General features: G+C 40.4%; 1 protein-coding gene across 2 annotated transcripts in view; it reads right to left on the reverse strand.

Annotated features, from left to right (window-relative positions):
• The window catches only part of TTBK2 (tau tubulin kinase 2), a 181,525-nt gene extending 165,404 nt beyond the window's left edge, over positions 1-16,121 (reverse strand). The window contains exon 1 of one of the 2 annotated variants that reach the window (XM_072740624.1): positions 15,794-16,121. The gene's annotated coding sequence lies outside the window, so the exon portion shown is untranslated. The remainder of the gene's footprint in view (positions 1-15,793) is intronic. The other variant, XM_072740626.1, reaches the window with a different exon arrangement.
• Between the last annotated feature and the right edge of the window lie 8,785 nt (positions 16,122-24,906).

The raw sequence follows: 24,906 nt of genomic DNA on the forward strand, positions 1-24,906 counted from the left end.
CTGACTCCAGGGACTTCTCATAAAATAGACATTAAGACCAGACTACCTAGATTCAAATCCTGGATGCATAACCTAAGCCCCACTATTTAAATTTTCTGGGCCTGAATTTCCTCATCTACAATAAAAGGATAACAGAGGCTATCTGAGGATTAAAAGTGGTAATATGTGATATATGTAAAATGTTTATCACACTGCCTGGCACAATAAGTATGCTCAATAAATGGTCGTTAGTGCTTAGTAAATCATTTTGTATGCTTCTTAACCAAATGAAGGAGAAATAGTCATATCCACAGGCATACTACTGTTCAAAACAGTCCCTGACTGCTTGAATGCTGATGAAAAGAAATTATGTTTGCATGGAGGCCTTGAATTTAAGCCTATTATACAACCACTACTCATCAAATTCATATAAAAATGTTTTTGTCAGCAAGAGAAAATTATTACTTTACAACTATGATTACAAATTCAATTACAACATTCGTATTGTTATAATTTGCTTTTAAAGTTAATAGAAAAATTGGTTTATCAAAAAGGGGATAAAAATAAACCAATGACACATATTTCTAGATCAAAAACAGTATAAATTAGTTCCTAAATGTGTCTTGACTTGAAGCAAATTTTGAGAACCCGCCTACATGAAGGAAGCATTATCATAGTGAGTATCAAAGAAGAAATTACTTAAAAATAAAAACTTAAAGACTCTCATACACTGCTGGCAGGAATGTACTTTGGAAAATAGTTCTATATTATGAAGTTGAAAATATGCATAATCCTGAAACCCAACAACTCTTTTCCTAGGTATATATCCCAAAAACCCTCTTCTCTCATGTGTACCAGGAAACATACACAAATATGTTCATAGCCACACCATCCATAAACACCAAAACTAAAAACAAATGTCCAGCAAGAGAAGAATGGATAAAGTATAGTACATTCAGAGTTAAAAAAAAAAAAAAAAAAGTATTAGTTTCCTGCTACCATGGTAACAAATTGCCACAAATTTAGTGGCAAAACAACACAAATTTATAATCTTACAGTTCTAGAGAACAAAGTCCAGGCTTCTAATGGAGATAATATCAAGGTGTCAGCAAGGCTATGCTCCTTCTGGAGGCTCAATGGGAAAATACCTTTTCTAGCTTCTAGAAGCTGCCTGGGTGCTTTGGCTCAACGCTTCATCCTTCAAGTTCCAAGCTATTAGTGTAGCATCTTCAAATCTCTCTCTGATCTCTGCTTCTATCATTACAACTCTTTATATATGTCTCCCTCTTATATAAGGTCCCTTGTACACCTATATACACTTGTACACTTATATTACACTGAACCAACCTGGATAATCAGGGGTAATATTCCGACCTCAAAAGCCTTAACTTAATCACATCTGCAAAGTCCCTTCTGCCATATAAGGTAACACATTCACAGGTGTCAGGGATTAGGCACATGAATATCTTTGAGGGACCATTTTTTACCCACCACAAAGTACTAAAATGAAAATGAAGAAACTACTGCAACACTGAACCACGGAACAAATCTCACAAACAAAAAACTCAAGCAAGCGGGTCCCTGGGTGGCTCAGTGGTTTAGCGCCTGCCTTCGGCTCAGGGTGTGATGGAGTCCCATCACACAGTCAGGCTCCCTGCATGGAGCCTGCTTCTCCCTCTGCCTGTGCCTCTGCCTCTGTGTGTGTGTGTGTGTGTGTGTGTGTATGTGTCTCCCATGAATGAATAAATATAATCTTTTAAAAAAATAAAAAAACTCAAGCAAGAAAAAAGTATACCTATATTACAAATTCTTTTATATAAAGTTCAAAAATAACTAAAACTAAATTATGTTAAATAGGGATGCAAACATAGGTAGTAAGTCTATAAAGAAAACCAAGGACATGATTTTTCACAAATCACAAGAACAGATTCCTTTGGGGTAAAGGGGAATGAGATCAGGAAGGGGCTTCTGAGTTGCAGATAATGTTCTATTTCTTTAAAAAAAAATTACATTTCTTAACCACTTATAATTATTTGTTAAACTGCACATCTAAGTTTTATGTAGTCTGTGATTAACATGTCTTATAATAAGAACAGTAACAGAAATAGTCACATGAACCAGAGGCAAGGACAGCCAGACATAGAATAGATTAGGCAACAACAGTCTAGCAGTATGACAGACCAGCCAGAGACTGTCCAATCTATGCGTGGTAAAAACCAGTTAACCTATGAGTTGGGCACAGGGTGGAAATCCAGGTTCACAATAAAGAAACAGGCTTAGAAATATATGCATAATTTGCAATGTTTTCCTAATGGACTATAAATTTCTTGAGGTCAAGAGCCGAATTCTTGGGATGCCTGGGCGGCTCAGCGGTTTAGAGCCTGCTTTCGGCCCAGGGTGTGATCCTGGAGTCCCAGGATCAAGTCCCATGTCGGGCTCCCTGCCTGGAGCCTGCTTCTCCCTCTGCCTGTGTCTCTGCCTCTCTCTCTCTGTGTGTGTCTCTCATGAATAAATAAATAAAATCTTAAAAAAAAAAAAAGAGCAGAATTCTTCTCATCTTTGTACTTAGTACCTACTGTAATACTGACTACAAAACAATCTTTCAATAAATATTTAATTACTGGAAGACCTCCTATACAGCTGACTGAAATTAAGTTATCCTCAAGCGGGATCCCTGGGTGGCTCAGTGGTTTAGTGCCTGCCTTCGGCCCAGGGCATAATCCTGGAGTCCTTGGGATGGAGTCCCACATCGGGCTCCCTGAGTGGAGCCTGCTTCTCCCTCTGCCTGTGTCTCTGCCTCTCTCTCTCTCTGTGTCTCTCATGAATAAATAAATAAAATCTTAAAAAAAAAAAAAAAAGAAGTTATCCTCAAGCAAATAATTAAGAGCTGATTTGAAAATATACCATATACTCATTGAATAAATTGTTATGAATACACAAAAGAGTAGACAGAAATATAATGCAGGTTTTGCCCTCAATGAGTTTACAATAAGAGAAGAAAATGTAAACAATTATTTCCAAATTATTCTTTGAAATAGAATATATAATACAAAAATAGAAATTAACACTAATTCTCTGGATTTAAAATGTAAAGAAACTTCAAGCTGTATGGGCTAAGTACATATGACACATCAGAACTGTGGGAGGTTTACATGGGCTAGGATGATCACACAAAGTTTCTGAGAGAAGGTAGGATTTATAATGGTTTGGTAGATTGCAAAATAGCTACAAAATCCTCCCATTCCTGTATACACATGTTTTTACAACGTGATATTGCTTCATCTTCCATCAAGACCTAGAGTTTCTTTCTCCATCCTGGAGACTGGGTTTGGCCCTGTAACTGCTTCAACCAATGCGACATTAACAAACATGACCCAGAAACCTGAAAAACATTTATGCACTGAACTTGCCCTCTTTTGCTGGTTTTGGAAACCAGACTGTGAAGAAACCCAAGATAGCTGAGTGCCTCACATAAGTGAGCCCAGACAACACCAAAAAGAACCATTCAGCTGGGCCCAAACTGCAAATCCACAGAATAGTTAACTCACAAATTGTTGTTTTAGTCTCTGAACTTTGAGGTGGTTTGTTTGAAGGCAAAAGCTAACTGACTGAGAAGCTAAGCAAAGAAACAGAAGAGGAAATAAACACAACATACAAGTGCATGGAAAAATGAAAGTGTACATTAGTCTAAATGGACTACAATTAGTCTAAAAGTTCTGATCATAGAGAAAGAATACATATAGATGTGAAAGGTAAAGTTCAGACTGTAAAAATCAATCTAGGAAGAAAATGAACTTCAACTTCATTCTATTTCAGCAAAGGGGAGCCACTGAAGGACTTCAGACGAGGGGGAGGATATAAAGCAAAAGGAAAGGAAGTACACTTAGAACTACTATTATCTAGATACGCTGAAGTAATAAAATTCTCCTACTTGGAGGGAAGCTAAATAACTCACAAAATAAATAACAGTGTGGGGGCGCCTGGGTGACTCAGTCAGCTAAGCATCTACCCTCGGATCAGGTTATGATCACAAGGTCCTAGGATCAAGCCCCACATGGGACTTCCTGCTCAGCTGAGAGCCTGCTTCTCCCTCTCCCTCTGCTGTTCCTCTGCTTGTGTGCTCTCTCTCTGTGTCAAATTTTTAAAATCCTTTATAAGTAAATGAATAAATAAATGACAGTGTGGTTTTTATAAGTAGTGCCATATATTAGGTTCTACTCTTTAACAAAAAAAAAAAAGGAAAATTATTTTAAAGACTGATTGATTGATTTGAGAGAGAGAACAGGTGTGCACACATGCATATCCCTGTGAGCAAGAGGAGAGGCAAAGGGAGAGGGAAACAAGCAGACTGCCCACTAAGTGGGGATCTCGACTTGGGACCTCAAGATCATGACCTGAGCCAATATCAAGAGTTGGGCACTTAACCTGAGCCACCCAGGTGCCCCAGGAAAATTATTTTTACCTATAATTTTAATTCCAGTGGAAAGAATACTAGCATTGATCATCAGAAGAGCTTATGACATCTATTAAGCATATAGAAGATATTTTTTAGAAGATATTTTTTAAACCATACTTGGGCATAAAGATAATACACAGATTTCTAATGACAGCAAAACTGTGAAACATGACTCCTGTTTGAGATTTAAATATACTCACCAGACCACGGCAGTTCCTGGCCACAATAAGGTAACAGGGACTATATTTACCCTCCCACTTTCAACAATTAGAAAAAAGGACAGTGGATTTTAGACACCATACACAACAGACACTACAGAACAAGGATTCATAAGAAAAGGGAAATAAATAAAAGCCTTACAATTGCCCCCAACTCACCACTTGGAGGGAATTTCCAGGCTGCAGCACAGGAAGGGGGAACCCAAATAGAGCCCAGGGGTCACAATGAACTGAGACAAAATTCAGAGTTCTGGGGAAGTCAAAACACTAGAGATCAACACAAAGAATGATAGTTGTGTGGGGCGCCTGGGTGGCTCAGTCAGTTAAGCATCTGCATCGGCTCAGGTCATGATCCCAAGGTCATGGGATCGAGTCCCATATGGGGCTCCCTGCTTAGCAAGGGGTCTGCTTCTCCCTCTCCTCCCCACTCATTCTCTCTCTCTCTCTCTCTCTCTCTCTCTCTCGCTCTCTCTCAAATAAATAAATAAATAAATATCTTTTAAAAATGAATGATAGCTGTGGATATCTAAAGAGGATTGATTCCCCCTGAGACTCTGGCTGAGTACTTATCAGTGTATGTGTTTAAGGAAGTGAACCGATCAAAGCCAGGTTTAAATCATTGGAAAGGGGAAGGCAGAACAATCTTTGATGTTCAAATAAGGCTACATATAGTTTGTATACTCACCAGTGACAAAGACCTTTTTTTTTTTTTTTGAAAAAGACCTTTAAAAACATCCAGAGTTTTGAATGCATCAAACTATTTTCTTTTTTTTTTTTAAGATTTTATTTATTTATTCATGAGAGACAGAGAGAGAGAGAGAGAGAGAGAGAGAGAAAGAGGCAGAGACATAGGCAGAGGGAGAAGCAGGCTCCAGGCAGGGAGCCCGACCTGGGACTGGATCCTGGGTCTCCAGGATCACACCCTGGGCTGAAGGCGGTGCTAAACCACTGAGCCACTGGGGCTGCCCGCATCAAACTATTTTCAAATAACTTAATGTATCCCAAAATTAACACTGAAAATATTTTTTTAAGATTTTATTTATTTATCCATGAGAGACAGAGAGAGAGAAAAAGAGAGAGAGAGAGAGAGAGAGAGAGAGGCAGAGACACAGGCAGAGGGAAAAGCAGGCTCCACGCAAGGAGCCCAACATGGGACTCGATCCCGAGTCTCCAGGATCAGGCCCCCGGCCCAAAGGCAGAGGCGCTAAACCACTGGGCCACCTGGGCATCCCAACACTGAAAATATTTAAAGGAATACCAAAAGAAAAAAAAATTCTAGCACATAACGATGTGAAATCATAATGTCTGGCACACAAACAAATTACCAGGGATGCAAACAAGGAGAAATTCAAACAATAAAAACAGACCCAAGTCAAAGCATTCTTCAGAAAGAAAAACAAAGATGGAGGTATCACAATCCCAGATTTCAAGATCTACTACAAATTTACAATAATCCAAACAGTACAGCATTGGCACAAAACAGACACACAGATCAATGAAATAGAAAACTCAGAAATAAAACCACACATTGATGGTCAATTAATCTACAACAAAGTGGACAAGATTATACAATGAGAAAAGACAGTCTCTTCAGTACATGGTGCTGGGAAAACTAGACAGCTACATGCAAAAGAATGAAACTGGACTGCTTTCTTATACCATGTACAAAAATGAACTCAAAATGGATTAAAGACCTAACTGTGAGACCTGAAACCATAAAATTCCCAGGAAGAAAACATAGGCAGTAATCTCTCTGACACTGGCCTTAGTAACATTTTTCTAGGTAAGTCTCTGCAGGAAGGGAACGGCAAAAGCAAAAATAAACTATTGGGACTACACCGAAATAAAAAGCTTTTGCACAGTAAAGGAAACTATCAATAAAACAAAAAAAAACAACCAACTGAATGGGAGAAGATATCTGCAAATGATATATCTGATGAGTTAATATCCAAAATATATAAAGAACTTAGACAACTCAATGGTAAAAATCCCAAATAATCCAATTTAAAAATGGGCGGCAGTCCTAAAAAGACATTTTTTCAGAGAAGACATAGAGATGGCAAACAGACACATGAAAAGATACTCAACATCACTAATTATTAGGGAAATGCAATTTTTTTTTAATTTATTTGAGATAGCGAGAGAGAGAGAGAGAGAGAGAGAGAGAGAGAACGTGAGAGAGAGCATGGGTGGGGGGAAGAGGCATAAGGAGAGGGAGAAGCAGACTCCCTGCTGAGCAGGGAGACTGATGTGGGTTCAATTCCAGGACGCTGGGATCATGATCTGAGCGGAAGGCCGATGCTTACTTAACTGACTGAGCCACCCAGGCGCCCTGGGAAATGCAAATTAAAATCACAATCAAGTATCACCTTATACCTGTCAGAATGGCTAGTATCAAAAAGACAAGAAATAACAAGTGCGAGCAAGGATGTGAAGAAAAAGGAACCCTTACCAGTATGGATGTTCCTCAAAAAACTAAAACTAGAAATACCAAACAATCCAGTAATTCCACTACTAGGCATTTACCTGAAGAAAATGAAAACATTAATTCAAAAAGATATATTCAGTGTTTACTGAATCATTACTTACAACAGCCAAGATATGGAAGCAAACTAAGTATCCATCAAGAGATGAATACATAAAAAAGAAGTTATATGAGCTCTTACCATCTGTGACAACATGGATGGACCTAGAGGGTATTATGCTAAGTGAAGTCAGAGAGAGAAAGACTAATACTATATGATTTCACTAAAAAAATTAAAAATTAAAAAAAAAAATTTAAACAAATAACAAAAAAATCAGACCCACAAATACAAAGAACAAACTGCTGGTTGTCACAGGGGAGGGTGGTGGTGGGATGTGCAAAATGGTTAAAGAGGAGTGAGAGGTACAGACTTCTAGTAATGGAATTAAAAAGTCACAGAGATGAAAGGTTAAGCATAGGAAATATAATCAATGGTATTATAATAGCACTTATGGTGCCAGATGGGAGTTAGACTTGTGGTGAGCACAGGGTAACTCTAGATTTGTCTTAGCACTAAGTTATACAAACTTGAAACTGATGAAACACTGTGTATCAATTATACTTTAATAAGAAGGAAAGAAGGAAGGAGAGAGGGAAGGAGGGAAGGGGAAAGAAGGAAGGGAGGAAGAGAGGAAGGGAGAGAGAGAGGAAGAAAGGAAGGAAGGGAGGAAGAAAAAAAAGAAAAAGAGAAAAAAAACAGACCCAAAAAGATACAGATGATAGAACTGGTAAATAAGGAATTCTAGGCATGAAAAGTACATATCTAAGATAAAAAACAAAAACCCCAACACTGCATAGGATTAACACCAGATTGCTACTGTAGAAGAAGGGATTAGTGAACTTCAAGATAGAGGGAGAAAAACTACCCAAAATGAAACATACAGAGAAAAAAACAAACAAACCAACCAACCAACAGGGCATCAGTTAGCTATGGGCTAACATCAAAAGCCTAACATAGATGTAACTGGAGTCCCATAAGGAAAGAACAGATTGTTTACACTTTTATTTTGTTGTCAGTTACTGTAACCACACTGTCTTATATAAAAGTTTCTCTCTACTTTTAGTAGATATTTTAATGTCCAGATACACTTATTGAGCCTGGAAAGATTCCATGCTTGGAGGGGAAAAATCTAAACAGAAAATGTCTTAAATTCGTTCAAATTTGATGAAAACTATAAATATACCAAAACCCCCTATTATTAAAGTAAAAGATTAGATTCTTTAAAAGTAATCATGATCAGAATGCCTGGGTGGCTCAGAGGTTGAGCATATATGCCTTTGGCTCTGAAAGTGATGCCAGAGTCTGGGGATCAAGTCCCACCTTGGGCTCCCCACAGGGAGCCTGCTTCTCCCTCTGCCTATGTCTCTGCCTCTCTGTGTTTCTCATGAATAAATAAAATCTTAAGGAAAAAAAGCAATCATGATCTATTATGTAAATAATACTTGGAATACATAATCTGTATTCTAAAAATAGATTAAAATATAGTTAGATGTAGGGGCACTTGGGTGGTTCAGTTGGTTGAGTGTCTACCTTCAGCTTGGGTCATGATATCAGGGTTCTCGGATACAGCACCAAGCTGGGCTCCCTGTACAGTGCGGAGCTTGCTTCTCCCTCTCCCTCTGCCCCTCCTCCTACTCTTGCGCTCTCTCTTAAATAAATAAAATCTTTGGGATAACTGGATGGCTCAGGGGTTGAGCGTCTGTCTGCCTTTGGCTCAGGGCGTGATCCTGGAGTCCCGGGATCGAGTCCCATATCGGGCTCCTCACAGGGAGCCTGCTTCTCCTTTTGCTATGTCTCTACCTCTCTGTGTCTCTCATGAGTAAATAAATAAAATCTTGAATAAAAAAATGAAATAAAATCTTTAAAAATACATATAGAGGGACGCCTGGGTGGCTCAGTGGTTGAGCATCTGCCTTCGGCTCAAGGCGTGATCCCAGGATCCGGGATTGAGTCTCACATTGGGCTCCTTGCAGGGAGCCTGCTTCTCCCTCTGCCTGTGTTTCTGCCTGCCTCTCTCTGTGTCTCTCATGAATAAATAAATAAAGTCTTTTTAAAAAAAAATAAATAATAAAAATACATATATATAGTTAGATGCAGAGTGGCTATCTCACATATCTCCAAAGTCTAAATAATAGACTTTTCATGTTAAAAAAATAATCTCAATTATGTTTTTAAACAAGCTGAGATAGACACAAGTTTGCAAAGACTACACAACACCTAAGTTTTTCAAGATACCTAATAATATTAATGTAAACAACAGAAATAAGAGTCAGGAATAGGATAAACCCCACAGGATTTTGTTTTTGTTTAGTGTTTTCATTACAATCAGGCCATGTAAGTTACACTGTACTTTCTATAGGGGAAGAATTTGTTTATATGTTGTTAGTGTTGTAGCCAGGGAGAAGAGAACTAGCTTGTTTACACTTTTATCCTGTTGTCAGTAATTGTAACCAAACTGACTTGTAAAATTTTTACAAGGTTTTAGCAAGAGTCTCTCTAAAGGGTTATTGAAAAGTGATAAAGATTTGTGAATAATCCTATTTGCTGATAGCAAAAGGAACATTTAGTCACCAATCATCCTCCAAATGTTCCTCCTAAATTTTTACAGGAGGTAAATTACACTTCTGGCAGCTAGGAATCTCTCTGGGTTCAATAAATATATTCAAGAAAGTAAAATATCTATTAAAATAAAGAGAAATTTTACAAGTCAGTTTGGTTACAATTACTGACAACAGGATAAAAGTGTAAACAAGCTAGTTCTCTTCTCCCTGGCTACAACACTAACAACATATAAACAAATTCTTCCCCTATAGAAAGTACAGTGTAACTTACATGGCCTGATTGTAATGAAAACACTAAACAAGACCATTCCTTGGGTAAAATCTTTCTGTAACCATATCGACCAAACAAAGCATTATATCTATGATCTTCCCACTAAGACAAAGGAAAAAAATCAATACAGAAAACTTCCCTGTAATGATCTCCACTGTAATTATATTTTAAGTATGTTAATTTCCCTTTGTAAAAATAGCAAACCTGAGGTGAAAAGAGATTTAAGTAATCTAAGGTTCTATGATATACTATACTAGAAATGAGAATACATTCAAATCTCATCTCGATGCATAATTAACAGATTTTATTCATTTGTTTTGTAAGCATTGATTAATTTAAGAGGTTAATGGCTAACCTTTTCTTTTCTTTTTTTTTTTTTTTTAAGATTTTATTTATTTATTCACGAGAGCCACAGAGAGAGAGAGAGGCAGAGACACAGGCAGAGGGAGAAGCAGGCTCCATGCAGGGAGCCTGACGTGGGACTCGATCCCGGGTCTCCAGGATCACTCCCTGGGCCAAAGGTGGCACTAAACCGCTGAGCCACCTGGGCTGCTAGTAACCTTACTTTCTTTTTTTTTTTTCTTTTTTTTTTTTTTTTAATTTTTTATTTATTTATGATAGTCACAGAGAGAGAGAGAGAGAGGCAGAGACACAGGCGGAGGGAGAAGCAGGCTCCATGCACCGGGAGCCTGATGTGGGATTCGATCCCGGGTCTCCAGGATCGCGCCCTGGGCCAAAGGCAGGCGCCAAACCGTTGCGCCACCCAGGGATCCCGTAACCTTACTTTCTAAACCAAAATTTGGTGCCAGCATATAAGGGACTTCTTTTGATTTATAAAAGCATTATATTTTTTAAACTTAAAATATGTTCAAATTATATCCTAACTACTTGTACATTTAATAACTCACCTATAAACTGCTAGATTCTAGCAACAGAGATAAACCTCTAATTACCTGGAAGACATAATATAGAATTCTGTCAATACTCAAGCAATTGAAGCCTAGGAGAACCCAAAGTAGAAATTCATATCGGAGGGAGAGGTGAACTCTGTAGGACCAAATTTTTCAAAGTGTTCTGGCATTCTGAAAGGATTTTGTCTGCAACTGTTTCAAAAGTTGGGTGAGCATTTAATTTTTATTAAAATTTTCTATTACAAAATTTATTATTAAAAATATTTTTTTAAATTATTTAACTGCTTCAGCTATAATTTATCTACTAATCCCTGGTAGAGTATGTAGAATAAACTGTGGGTGACAAAATAGAAGACTACCTGAATCCATTTCTGGGACTGTTACGTCTGTTAATGTCTTCATATGATAGCCTGCATTTTCCCTTCATGATACTTGGGAATACCTGTAATTCCTTACTCTACAACAGACTGCTCCCACTATATCGTAAGCTCCAAAAGTGACATCATTCTTGTCCTTTTCACCGCCAAATTTCTAAGCCCTAGCATAGTAATACAGTAGATGATTAACAAATATTTAATGAACAACTGGATGAGGCTATTACAATAGTTCTAAGGATAGATAATGAGGTTCAGAGCTGCAATAGTTTTAAGAGATAATGAGGTACAGAGAGACTATGTTAAGGTGCTAGCAGTGGAAATGAAAAGGAAAGATTTTGTCCAAGTAAAACCAGGGGAAAGAGGAGGTCAAAAAACATATATACATAATGAGATTTTCGAACTTGGGTGATTGATTAAATAGTAATACCTTTATCTGTAGAATTAAAGCAGTTGACGGAGGGCTGACTTTTGTCTTGGACATGCTGAATTTTTTAAGTGCTAAGTAAGTGCAGCAGAAATGAAGTCCTAATCTAGTTTACTATCTACAATATGAATTAGTTTCCAGATGATTTTTTCAAATCAAATTTTGTGAGAGGCAGGAGTCTCTTCAGCTATTCATTTTTTTCTATTTCCTCCCCTCATCTCTGCTTTATTAGTCACTGGAAAATGTTGATAAAACCATTTTTGAAGTACTTTAGAACGTGAGGCCCTTCGTGGATCAAAGAAAAAAAGAGAGGCTTTCCAAACTTAATACATAATATACAACATATGAAGAAAACTAAATGTCAGATAAAATATTAACAAGGGAAACAATGCAAAATCATTTTTTTAAAGATTTATTTATTTATTGATGAGAGACACACAGAGAGAGGCAAAAACACAGGCAGAGGGAGAAGCAGGCTCCAGGTAGGGAGCCCGATGTGGGCCTCGATCCCGGGACTCCAGGATCACACCCTGGGCCGAAAGCAGGCACCAAACCGCTGAGCCACCCAGGGATCTGCCCCCCCCCCGCCCAAAATCATTTTTAAAAAGGCAATTACCTTGAAACTGCAGAAAGAAAAAGAGACAAGTATAAAATAATGATAAAAGGAAGCAACCCAAGTGTCCATCCACAGATGGATGAATAAAGAAAAAGTGGTATATATACACACTAGAATATTATTCAGCCATAAAAACACTGACTCTTGCCATTTGTGACAACATGCATGGACTCTAGGGGGTATTGCTAAGTGAAATAATTCAGACAGATAACTACAAATACCGTATGATTTCACTTATATGTGGAATCTAAAAAACAAAACAAACAAAAAAAGCATTAACAGACCCATAAATACAAAGAACAAAGTGATGGTTGCCATAGCGGAGGGGAGATGGGGGATGGGCAATATGGGTGAAGGGGAGTGGGAGGTACAGGCTTCCAGTTAGAGAATAAGTCATGGGAATAGAGGCTACAGTATAGGGAATACAGTCAATGGTACTGTAATAGCATTGTATGGTGATAGTTGTAGCTACACTTGTGATGACCACGAAATAACATACAGAGTTTTGTACACATGAAACTAATTTAACGTTGTGTATCAACTACATACTTCAATTAAAAAATAATGATAAAAAGGGGATCCCTGGGTGGCTCAGCGGTTTAGCGCCTGCCTTTGGCCCGGAGCGCGATCCTGGAGTCCCCGGATCAAGTCCCAGGTCAGGCTCCCGGCATGGGGCCTGCTTCTCCCTCCTCCTGTGTCTCTGCCTCTCTCTGTGTCTCTCATGAATAAATAAATAAATCTTAAAAAAAAAAAAAAAAAGCTGACAAATCTCCAATTATATTTTGAGTATTTCTCAAAAAGAAAAAAAAAATACATGACTAGAATATTTTTGAATAACATGTACTCAAATTGGTTTTTTAAAGGATTTATTTATTTTAAAGTTTTATTTATTTAAGTAATCTTGACACCCAGTGTGGGGCTCAAACTTAACCCTGAGATCAAGAGTTGCATGTTCTGTCAACTGAGCCAGCCAACTGAGCCAGCCAACTGAGGTTCTTCCAACCTCCATATGTTCAAATTGAAAATTGCTTGCCACATATCTATAATTTTTCTTTTTTTGAGACAGAGAACACAAGTAGGGGAGGGGCAGAGGCCGAGGGATACAGAGAATCTTAAGCAGGCTCCAAGCTCAGCATGGAGCCCAATGCAGGGCTCAATCTCTCAACCTTGAGGATCATGACCTGAGTTGAAATCAAGAGTCAGAGGCTTAACCAACTGAGGCACCCAGGTACCCATAAGAATTTTTCTATAGGAGATTTAATTTTTTAAGTGAGGAATGAAGCTATATTTTCCTTTGAGAATATTAATTCTCAAAGGCTGTTTTATTTTGCCAAACGATTAGGTCCACACTAGGACAATAGCGGTCATTAAACATTTTCCCTTATGTAGTGCTTTTGTTGTTGTTGTTGTTGTTTTGTTTTTTCTGCAACAAACATTCGTTAACTCACAGTTTCTGAGGATTAGGAATCTCAGTGTCTTAGTTGAGTGGCTCCAGGTCAAAGTCTCTCACGAGTGACTATCAACTTGTCATCTCTATATATTACTTTTTAAAGTTATAAAACAAAGGATTGACTGCACCCATCAAAGTTAAATTCAATCATCATAATGAACTCCAGCTCCATAACATTCGTTTACTTTGAAAAACCAACAATCTATCACTAATTCTCACATTTTAGTGCATTTTTTATGTAAAATACCTTCAAAATTGTCAAATTATACAAACTTCACTTCCAACACTCCATTTAAGGATATCTGAAGCCCTACATAACTGAGTTCAATTTGCTAAGGCAAATGAGCCTAATCTCATGAAGACTTTCTGAGGCACTAAAATAATCAGCATTTTTTTTAAGTCAAAAAAGACAGAAAATTTGAAGTCATATAGTACAACAGAGAATTCACTAAATTTTGTATTAACCATAAGACAAGAAAATGAGCGAGGCATATCAGTCTTACCTCCCTACTGAAGGTCAATTTGTTTCAATTTGATATTAGAAATTAAAGTAATAAAGCTAAAGACTTCAATTTATTTTACGTGTCTAAAACTGATAGAGGAAAAAACATTCCCTAACATTCTAACATAAAGGAAAAATGCTAGAGAAACTTTCCATCATAACCCTGCCTCAAACACCCCTTTCAGTACCTTGATAAAAAATATATCATACAGGAAAAACATAAGTTTCTAAATTATAGATTCTTTTTGGTAATAATTAAAATATGCCATGGAAGTCCGCGCACTTACTATTTGAAAAATCTCTAGAGTTAATACTAACTCTTCAATATTACTGATGTTACTAGTATTTGTCATCATTACTACCTCTTTGTAAGAAACACACGGCACTCCAATTCCCTCAATACTTCAAATAAAATCAATTTCCTACGTCCCCTTCCCCCTAAAATAGGACATTATTCTATTTAACCAAGAGAAAACCGCAGACCCATCCTTACGGTCTATTCCAGCAAATCAGGGTTTAGAAACCAATGCAACTGCTATTAATGGCTCAGAACCAAACAGTGTAACAAAACACAGAGTGGATCCTCCCTGTGTGTGAGTCCATGTGCCCATTCATAACAATGTGATCCTCACGTATGCATACAAAAATCTCAATTTATATCGAATACCAGCACATCTTCACATAACACACAGCTTAGAAGAAAACTGCCCTAATCTTTCGTGCTGAAGGAAAGAGCAATTTCTAAAGCTAAGGATGAGAAGAGTTAATACCGGGATCGCTGCCACCCACCAACTTTCATTCAAGGCAAAGTACAACCCTCAATGTCATTTTTACCTCTAATGCAGCCACGACTGAAACAAAATTAACTTCACGGTGCGATCAAGTATCCTGGCATCCCAATGGGTTCTTTATTTCCCTGATCTGACATTACTTCTGTGTGGAGTCTTTTGTCCCTCCCACAGCATCCCAGGGTGTCAACATCATCTTGGTCAAGGCAAATGACGGGCAAACCCCTCAGGGCGTCCTTCGCACCTGAAGTACCAGAAAGTCGTGGCCTTCATCGCCGTTACTACCCGCCAACCCTGCACATAGCCCCATGCCCCCCTCTGCGATATTTGGGGAGGAGGGTGCGAAACCAGCGCTCCACATTTCCTGAGAATCCGGTGTTCGGTCCTGGCACCAGGAGCAGCAGGAATACGAGTAATATGTGGGTCACCCGCAGAGAGGAGCAGAGGGAGCTTCGTGACCCTCCAAGTTCAGTGAAGACGCCGAAAGCTGCCCGGGAAACGAGGCACAAGCCTTCAGGGAAACGGGGCAGAAGCAGGTCTCCCAGGTGGGGGGACTAGGGCTGGCACGAGCCCAGGGCGTGGGCAGCGACCGAGGAGCCCCTCGCACCCTTCCCCTGCGCGCCAGGGCCGGTCCCTCCGGGGAGGGAGCGGCCGCAGGAGGGGGTCAGGGCCCGGGGAGGGCGGGGCCTGGGGGGCTGGGGGGGGTGTGTCCTACCTGGGCCGGGGCGGCCGCGGGGATCGCGCGCGGAGGGCTCGGATCCAGCTCAGGGCCAGGGCCGGCAGGGATCGACCCTCAGCAGGCGGGGCCGCCGCCGCCTGCCCATCCCCCGCCGCCCACTGCGGCGGGACCCGAGCGCGGCTTCGAGGCCGGCCGGCGGGGCAGTCCCCTCGGGCACCGTCCGCGTCTACTGGCGGCGGCGGCGGCTGCTGCTAATGCCGCTGCTGGCCGCCCCCAGCCGCTGCTCTTGCGCCAGCCGCTGCTCCTCCTCCTGCCGCCGCCGCCGCCGCCGCGTCCCCGCCGCTCCCATCGCCGCTGCGGCGACTACTGCAGCGCCCGCTGACCCGACCCGACGTTATTCTCCCCCTTCGCACCCCGACACAGCCTAGCCCACCTGCCCTGCCAGTACGCACGCCCACCTCTCCGCCGCAGGGGCTGATTGGGGAGCGCGTCCCGGGGCCGCCTCGTCGGTTGGCTGGTCCCATTGCCTATCACGAGGTGGGCGGAGAGTCGGGCGGGGAGCGCCTCCGCCCCCCACCGGAGAATTGCCGCTATCTTCAGGTTTGCCTGAGAGGGCGAGTTACCGGGAAAGGAGCATCACAATGGCAGCGCGCATGCGCGCAGGAATTCTGGGACTTGTAGTTCCAGCCGCGGCCGCGACTGCCCGCAGGTCCCCAGTGGAGAAGCGGAGCTTCTGAGACCCGTGCTGGGCGCACAGCGCTGTCCTCCGAGCTCAGCGGTTCACTTGCGCAGAGGGGCATGGTTGTGACCCCAGGACTGGGTTCTGTGGAAGGAATTCGGAAAGGCGTTGTCACGTTATGAATTTACGCACTGAGACAGTCACGACGAAGGGCACCGAATCGTGAGGCCCTACCTACCATGCCACCTCCGCAGAACCAGAGCTGCCGGGATCTGACACGTTGGCGCTGTCCCCAGAACCGCCCAACGCGAACTCAGCATCCCCGGCCGGCCCTGGAGAGAGGCCTAACGGTTTAAAGAGGAAAGGAGACCGAAACCTCCAGAAAAGAATACCAGCCTGGAGCCCCCCCCCCCGCCCCGGGGCATCCTTAACAGTTTTCGCGACCCATGAAGAATGATGATTTCCTTTCCTTTTTCAAACCCCACCAGCAAAGGGTTGAGTCCGTGAGCATCCCCTGCGAGGACCAGTACGGGAATCTAAGCAAGATAAGGCGGAGTCCCTCGGAGACTCCAGGAAAAGCGAGGCGAGCAGAGCAATGAGGTTGTGTGGGATGAGTCTGTATATTCAGTGTTTTGACTCCACCAGCTCTTTGATGAAGAGGAAACCTTAAGATTAAACCCCTCCCATCCTCACCCACCAATTTATAGAAGAAAAATCTCAGAGAGGTTGAACAATTTTTCGAGGCTATAAAACTAATTCCTGGCAGAACCAAACCTCAAAGTTACCTCTGTGGCCGGTGCTTTTTTTTTTTTTTTTTTTTTTTTTTTTTTTTTTTTTTTTTTTCCCACTTAATAATCAAAATGACTCCCAGGAGTCTGCCATGGACCGAAAATATGCAATGACTTATGAGCTTCATTTTACTTTAAATCTTTCTTCACTCAAGTGACATCATGATTAATGCTGATTAATTGAGAGTATGGAAAGGTTAAATATAAATCCTATATTCAATCTCTGAACTGTTATAGAAACTGTTTCCTTTTGCTCAGGAAATGCCACAGCCTCTCCATATTCTTTAAAAAAAAAAACAGCAGACACCTCGACTGTCATGTCTAGATCTTGGATGAAAAGCAGAACAAAGTGTACATTAAAGGCGATTGATGATGCAGCTCCTCTTGTTCTGTTCAAACTTAAAGAAGTTGCCAAATTGTTTCCACTGATTAAAACCACCAGTTGTTTTTCCCATTACTTTGTCTCACCGAATATAGTTCACAATATTGGCTGGGCACGTAATTTGAATTGGAAGCGATTAGGGTTTCTGCAAATGCTTTTCCTTAAAATTAAAGAAATTTATAGGGGGAAAAAGTCCAGATTCATTGAAATTATGCCTGGCAATATTTCAAATAGTGATTCTCTGTTCAAATAGAATATTTTTCACTCAGCAAGTACAGTGTTCTCTTCAAGCTACCCAGATAGAATCTCTGCTATCATGGGTAAGGTTTTGTTTTTGTTTCTTTGGGTTTTGGTGGGGTTTTTTGTTTTGTTTTTTGTTTTTTTGTTTTGTTTTGTTTTTTTTTAGAGGGGGAGAGAGTGAACGGAGGCTATGGGTTGAGGGTTGTGAGGAAGGGCAGAGGAAGAGGGAGAGAATCTTAAGCGGGCTCTACTCCCAGCATGGTAGAGGCCTGGGGGTCTGGGGGAGCTCCATCTCACAAGCACGCTGAGTGATCCAGGCATCCCGGTAAGGATCTTAATTAATGTACTCATAGAATTACTATTTTTTTAAGACTTTATTTATTTTTCATGAGAGACGTAGAGAGAGAGGCAGAGATAACAGGCAGAGGGAGAAGCAGGCTCCAACCAGGGAGCCCGATATGGGACCCGATCCCGGGACTCCAGGACCACGACCTGAGCCCAAGGCAAACGTCCAACCACTGAGCCACCCAGGCGTCCCTATTTTGTTTATTTTAAATGAATCATAGATACAGCTGGATTTTCCAAATATGGAAAGATGATTATTCTTCTGATTGTTATTTTATAACCAACTCCACTTGCAAATCCGTGAAGGATAAGATACATAGAAGAGTATGTGAGAAAGCAATCCAGTAGCTGTATATGAATAAAGAACTTTTATTTTAATGCAGCACAGAGGGAAGGGTACTGTGATGAGGATCTTGAGAGTAGGGCAACAGTGTATCTCAGAGTAGGAAGTGTAAGATTAAATATATGGTGAAAGTTAATGACACACAAATGGAAATCCTCAGATTCTGGACTGCCCAAGGAAAACAGCTTTCCAGGTCTCCCTTTCTCTATGGTCTTTTCTGTTTGAGAAATACTAGAATGTCCCAAGAGATATTTGTTCAGTTAGGATAAATGGCAAGGTAATGTATTATTCAAGAGCTGGTACTAGAATTCAGGAATCCCTTTTGAGATCGATCTATCTATTTAAGGTTTCTTTTTAATTTTTTTTTTTATGATAGTCACACACACACACACACAGAGAGAGAGAGAGAGAGAGGCAGAGACATAGGCAGAGGGAGAAGCAGGCTCCATGCACCGGGAGCCCGACGTGGGATTCGATCCCGGGTCTCCAGGATCGTGCCCTGGGCCAAAGGCAGGCGCTAAACCGCTGCACCACCCAGGGATCCCCTCTAAGATTTCTTTTTAAATAAATAAATGTGGTAACCAGCCTCTAAGATGCCTCCCAATGATCCCTACCTCCTGGTATTTTCACCCTGGTGTAGTCCTTCCCATACTGAATTGGGCTGACCTGTGTAACTAATAGGCTTTCTCAGAGATTATGGTATGTAAATTCAAAGATTAGGTCATAAAAGACTTTGCAGTTTCTGCTGTCTGCTCTTTTGGATCAATTACTTAGAGGGAAGCCATTTGCCATAAGAGTAGGATGCTTAAGCAGCCAGCCCTTAGGAGTGGTCGCCTGGCAAGAACTGAGGCATTACACCAATAATCAGCACCGGATTGCCAGCCATGTTAATGAACCATTATTGAAAACAGATCCTCCATCCCCAGCCAGACCTTCAGATAACTATAGGCCTAGCTGGCATCTTGACTGCCACATTGTGAGCTACCCCAGTGCAATAGTACCCAGCTAACCCATTGCCAAAATCCAGACCCACAGAAACTATGTGATATGGTAAATCTTTACTGTTACTTTAAGCACTCAGTTTTGAGGGGCAATTTGTCATGCAGCAATTGATAACTAATACAGTAAGATTTACAAAAATAATGGAATGAGAAATGATTCAAGTCTAGGGATATCTGCCCTGGATAACCAAGTCTGTAAGAATGAGACTCTCACCTGGGATCAGTCTTAGAGCATATTCAAGGATAATGAGCAAATTTCAGATTCATACTGATTCTCTACCCAGAAGTTAATTCCCCTTTCAACACAGCTTTTTTTCTCCTAGCACAGAATAACATATTAGAGAACCCTTTCTCTTTTTCTCCATTTGTGGCCTCCTCTACCCATCTTTAGACACCCACTGATTTACCACTTTCTAACTTTCCCCTAATCCAAACAGGAAATGATCTAGATGGGTTATTTACATCATTATCAGAAGGACAACAGGGGCTCCTGTGTGGTTCAGTTGAGCAACAGACTCTTGTTTTCAGTTCCAGTCATGATCCCAGGGTTGTGATCTCAGGATCGTGAGGTTAAGTCCCTTGTCCAGAGTCCCTTGTCCAGTGTCCCGTGTCTGGCTCTGCACTCAGCAGGGAGTCTTCTTATCCTTCTCCCTTTCTATGCCTCTATTCCCACCCTCAAATAAATCTTATAAAAAAAAAAGACAACAGCACAGTATAAACCAGTTTGCAAGTCAAGGAAAACCAGTTTGCAGGTCAAGGAGAGATCCCTTCCCTTTTGCTTTCCATCTCTCTTCAAAAACAAATCTCATGTTGTACACCTAATACCAGTATGATGTTATGCCAATTATACCTCGACAACAATAAATCTCAGAACTATATACTTTAAATGGGTAGATTGTATGGTATGTGAATTATATCTCAATACATCTGCTTTTAAAAGCTCTGCACAGGAATGGCTGGATGGCTCAGCAGTTGAGCAACTATCTTTGGCTCAGGTCATGATCCCAGGGTCCTGGAATCCAGTCCCACATCGGGCTCCCTGTACGGAGCCTGCTTCTCCCTCTGCTTGTGTCTCTGCCTCTCTCTCTCTCTCTCTGTGTCTCTCATGAATAAAAAAAAAATCTTAAAATCTTTTTTCATCAATCTAACGATTTTCTATTTGAATGTTGCTTAATCCACTAATCAAACAATTTTAGGACCTACTTTTAATTAATTTGATAATAATTAGTATTTAATTAAAAATGCCAACTACTGCCAACTACTCTGTTAGGTACTGGGGAAACAAGTTTGAATAAACTCAGTCCCTGTTTCATGATAGAGCAGTAAACATGTGAATCCTATTACAATGCATTGCAATAACTGCTATGATACAGGTATATTCTGTAGCACATATAGATGCTCTAGAACAGGAGTCAGCAAACTATAGCCTACAAACCAGTCAAATCCTTGGGGTCCTCTGAGAGCTTGACCTCTTTTTTTTTTTTTTTTTTTTTGAGATTTTATTTATTTATTCATGAGAAATACACACGCAGAGAGAGGCAGAAACACAGGCAGAGGGAGAAGCAGGCTCCAGGCTCCATGCAGGGAGCCCGACATGGGACTCGACCCTGGGGCTCGAGGATCACACCCTGGGCTGCAGGCGGTGCTAAACCGCTACACCACCAGGGCTGCCCGAGCTTGGCCTCCTTAAGCCAGTGTCAGCTGCATTCTGATTTTGACAGAGATGTATTCATACCAAATATATTTACTATCTCAAGTGTTTATGTTTTTGAAAACTTCTTTTTTTCTTTTGTTGTGAAAGGATTTATTTATAATTTTTTAAATTTCAGAAAGAAGCAAGAGAAGTCTGGAGGTAGGGGGATAAGGCAAGGTAATCTCAATTTTGAGTATACGAATCTATTTTTTTTAAAGATTTATTTATTAGAAGAGGGTGGGGAAAGGGACAGATGAAGAGACTATCCAAGCAGACTCTCACTGAGCATGGAGCCTGAGTCGGGCTTGGTTCCATGACCCATGAGATCAGGACCTGAGAGGAAACCGAGAGTCCAGTGTTCAACTGATTGAGCCACCCAGGCACGCCTGAATCTATTACGCTCTAACATATTGAATATCAGTTTGTGTTTGATGATTAAAATAGAGCATAATATCAGGGAAGATTAATACAAATTAGAACTAGTAAAATTAGAAAAGAAACTAAAATTAGTTTGCATTTACAAAAAACTTATGTTATTTCTTGATCTACTTCCTCTTTATGCCTAACTTTTATAAAAAATGAAACAACTATACCATTGAATTTTAACAGTGAGCTTTTCCAAGTTTTATCCCATTAGAACTGTTAATTCTATACATAGTTGCTCACTCAGCCTTCTAGATTTCTTCTTTGTTGCTGGGTCATCCATTAACATAGCATGGTTGTATACTTAAAATTTTCAAATGCGAAAGTGGCAAAGTGATGTTGTGATTCCTGATCTGTGCCTGTGACAGTCTGGAAAAAGTTTAATGACTTTCAGTATGGTCCAGCAATAAGCTTCTAGAAACACTGTTCAACTTTCTGTGATTTTCAGGCTCTGCTGCCTTGAAGACTAGCTGGCTAGAAATTCTAATAGCACACCCTAGTGATCATATCATAGTTTACCACTGTCAGCTGTATTGAAATGAAACCATGGTTTCTTCTATTTACCAAAGCAGACTATCCAGTGAGTAGGGATTTTTATAATTTTTAGAAATCTGATGATGATGACAAAGATGATCTTAAAAAATATTTTTCTGGTGGTGATATTTGGGCATGGCATATTCTGCAAAATAAAATATGTCTGCAGATGCCAAATAAAATTTCCAAATATTTATTGGGTATCTATAAAAAGGATACTGTATGATATCCTATGGAGGATTCAAAAATATTAGATATGGTTCCTATATAGACCACTTTGAATTATAGTGTTTTGTACATATATCTTATTTCTTTCTAAAAGTATAGAGGAGGGGGATCCCTGGGTGGCGCAGCGGTTTGGCGCCTGCCTTTGGCCCAGGGCGCGATCCTGGAGACCCGGGATCGAATCCCACATCAGGCTCCCGGCGCATGGAGCCTGCTTCTCTCTCTGCCTGTGTCTCTGCCTCTCTCTCTTTCTCTCTGTATGACTATCATAAATAAATAAAAAAAATTAAAAAAAAAAAAAAGTATAGAGGAGGGACGCCAGGATGGTTCAGTGATTGAGTGTCTGCCTGTGGCTCAGGTTGTGATCCCAGGCTCTGGGATTGAGTCCTGCATGGGGCTCCATGCAGGGAGCCTGCTTCTCCCTCTGTCTCTGTCTCTCTGTCTCTCATGAATAAATACATAAAAATCTTAAATAAATAAATTGAGGAATTATTTCTTTTTTTAAAGATTTTCTTTATTTATTCATGAGAGACACAGAGAGAGGGAGGCAGAGACACAGGCAGAGAGAGAAGCAGGCTCCATGGAGGGAGCCGGATGCGGGACTCGATCCTGGGACTCCAGGATCAGGCCCTGGGCCAAAGGCAGGTGCTAAACCACTGAGCCACCCAGGGATCCTGGAATTATTTCTTATACTACATATTTTCTATACTTTCTTTACTCTGTATTTATTAAATATATTCAGTATTTTTATTTTTAAAATTTTTAAAGATTGATTTATTTGGGAGAGAGAGAGAGCAGAGGCTGGGGGAGAGGGAGACAGAGAGAATCCTCAAGCAGACTCCCCACTGAGTGATAGGCTCTTCTCGGGGCTCCGTCCCAGGACTCTGAGATCATGACCTGAGCTGCAATCAAGAATTGGACACTTAACTAACTGAGCCACCCAGGAGCCCCACACTCAGTATTTTTAAATGAATGAATGCAAAAGTTAAATACTAAAAATACAAAATACTGATAATACAAAAATACAAATGCCCTCATACTTTATATTAACTTCCAAACAAGTGCTATCAACACCTCTCAGTTTGCCTTTTTGCCTTTTTCTGTATCTTTTGTATTAAGATGATTATATGCTGATCTTTGGTTTTCTTTAGTTCTTACCAGGAAACATAACAAAGGCAGCTTTATTCAGAATAGCCTAAAGTAGGAAAAAGCCCAGGTGTGCACCAATAAGAGAATGGATAACAAGCTATGCTTTATTATTATTATTTTTTTTTTTTAATTTTTTTTTATTTATTTATGATAGTCACAGAGAGAGAGAGAGAGGCAGAGACACAGGCGGAGGGAGAAGCAGGCTCCATGCACCGGGAGCCCGATGTGGGATTCGATCCCGGGTCTCCAGGATCGCGCCCTGGGCCAAAGGCAGGCACCAAACCGCTGCGCCACCCAGGGATCCCCAAGCTATGCTTTATTAAAAAATGAAATACTAATCAACAATAAGAAGGAACTATACAACATAATCTCAAAAATAATAGGCTGAAGGAAAGAACCCTTAACATAAAACAGTTCACTTGATTGTCTTTATATGAAGTCTCACAGGAAAGAGTTTATATTCTCCAGCTACCTAAAACTGTAGAGCAGGACTTGTTAATCTAAAGTTTAAAAATGTCACAACATTGGTTGCAATCTCTGAGAAAATGCAGAAAGGGATTAACTGGCAAGAGGATGGATGAAGTGTGATGATAATGTTCTATATCTTGACAGGGTTTTGAGTTACATGGGTGCATTTTCTCAAAACTCAGTGAATGCACACTTAATATTTGTACATCTCATTCAAATTTTATATTCAGGGCAGCCCAGGGGCTCAGCGGTTTGGCGCCTGCCTTCAGCCCAGGGCCTGATCCTGGAGACCCAGGATCGAGTCCCACGTCGGGCTCCCTGCATGGAGCCTGCTTCTCCCTCTGCCTGTCTCTCTCTCTCTCTTTCTCCCTCTCTCTCTGTGTGTGTGTCTCATGAATAAATAAATAAAATCTTAAAAAAAAATTTATATCCAAAGGAAAAACTGTAAACAAATATTGAAGTCTAGCTAATTATATGCATGCTGAAGTATATAGGGAGATGTGTACTGATATCTGCACTTTGAAATATGTCTAAGAAATAAGTTGGATTGATGGTAGAGGAATGGATAGATATATGATAAAGCAGGGATAGTAAATTATTATTGGTAGAATCTGGGTAGTGGTATATAGATGATCATTGTAAAGTTCTTTCAACTTTGAGGTATGTTTGAAAATATTCACAATAGAATATTTGATAAAAGGATTCCACAAACATGTTAGTGAGCCATCTTGGAAATGGGTCATCCAGTAGATGTCTACAAAGGATCCAGTAAAGGTGTAAATTTAGAGATTGTTCAATTCTACCCAGGACTGAGGGGAATGTATTAGTTTTCTAGACTGATACAACAAATCATGAGAAACATAGTGAGTTACTACAACA

Source organism: Vulpes vulpes, chromosome 15 (genome assembly GCF_048418805.1).
Source record: "Vulpes vulpes isolate BD-2025 chromosome 15, VulVul3, whole genome shotgun sequence".
NCBI classification, from domain to species: Eukaryota; Metazoa; Chordata; class Mammalia; order Carnivora; family Canidae; genus Vulpes; species Vulpes vulpes.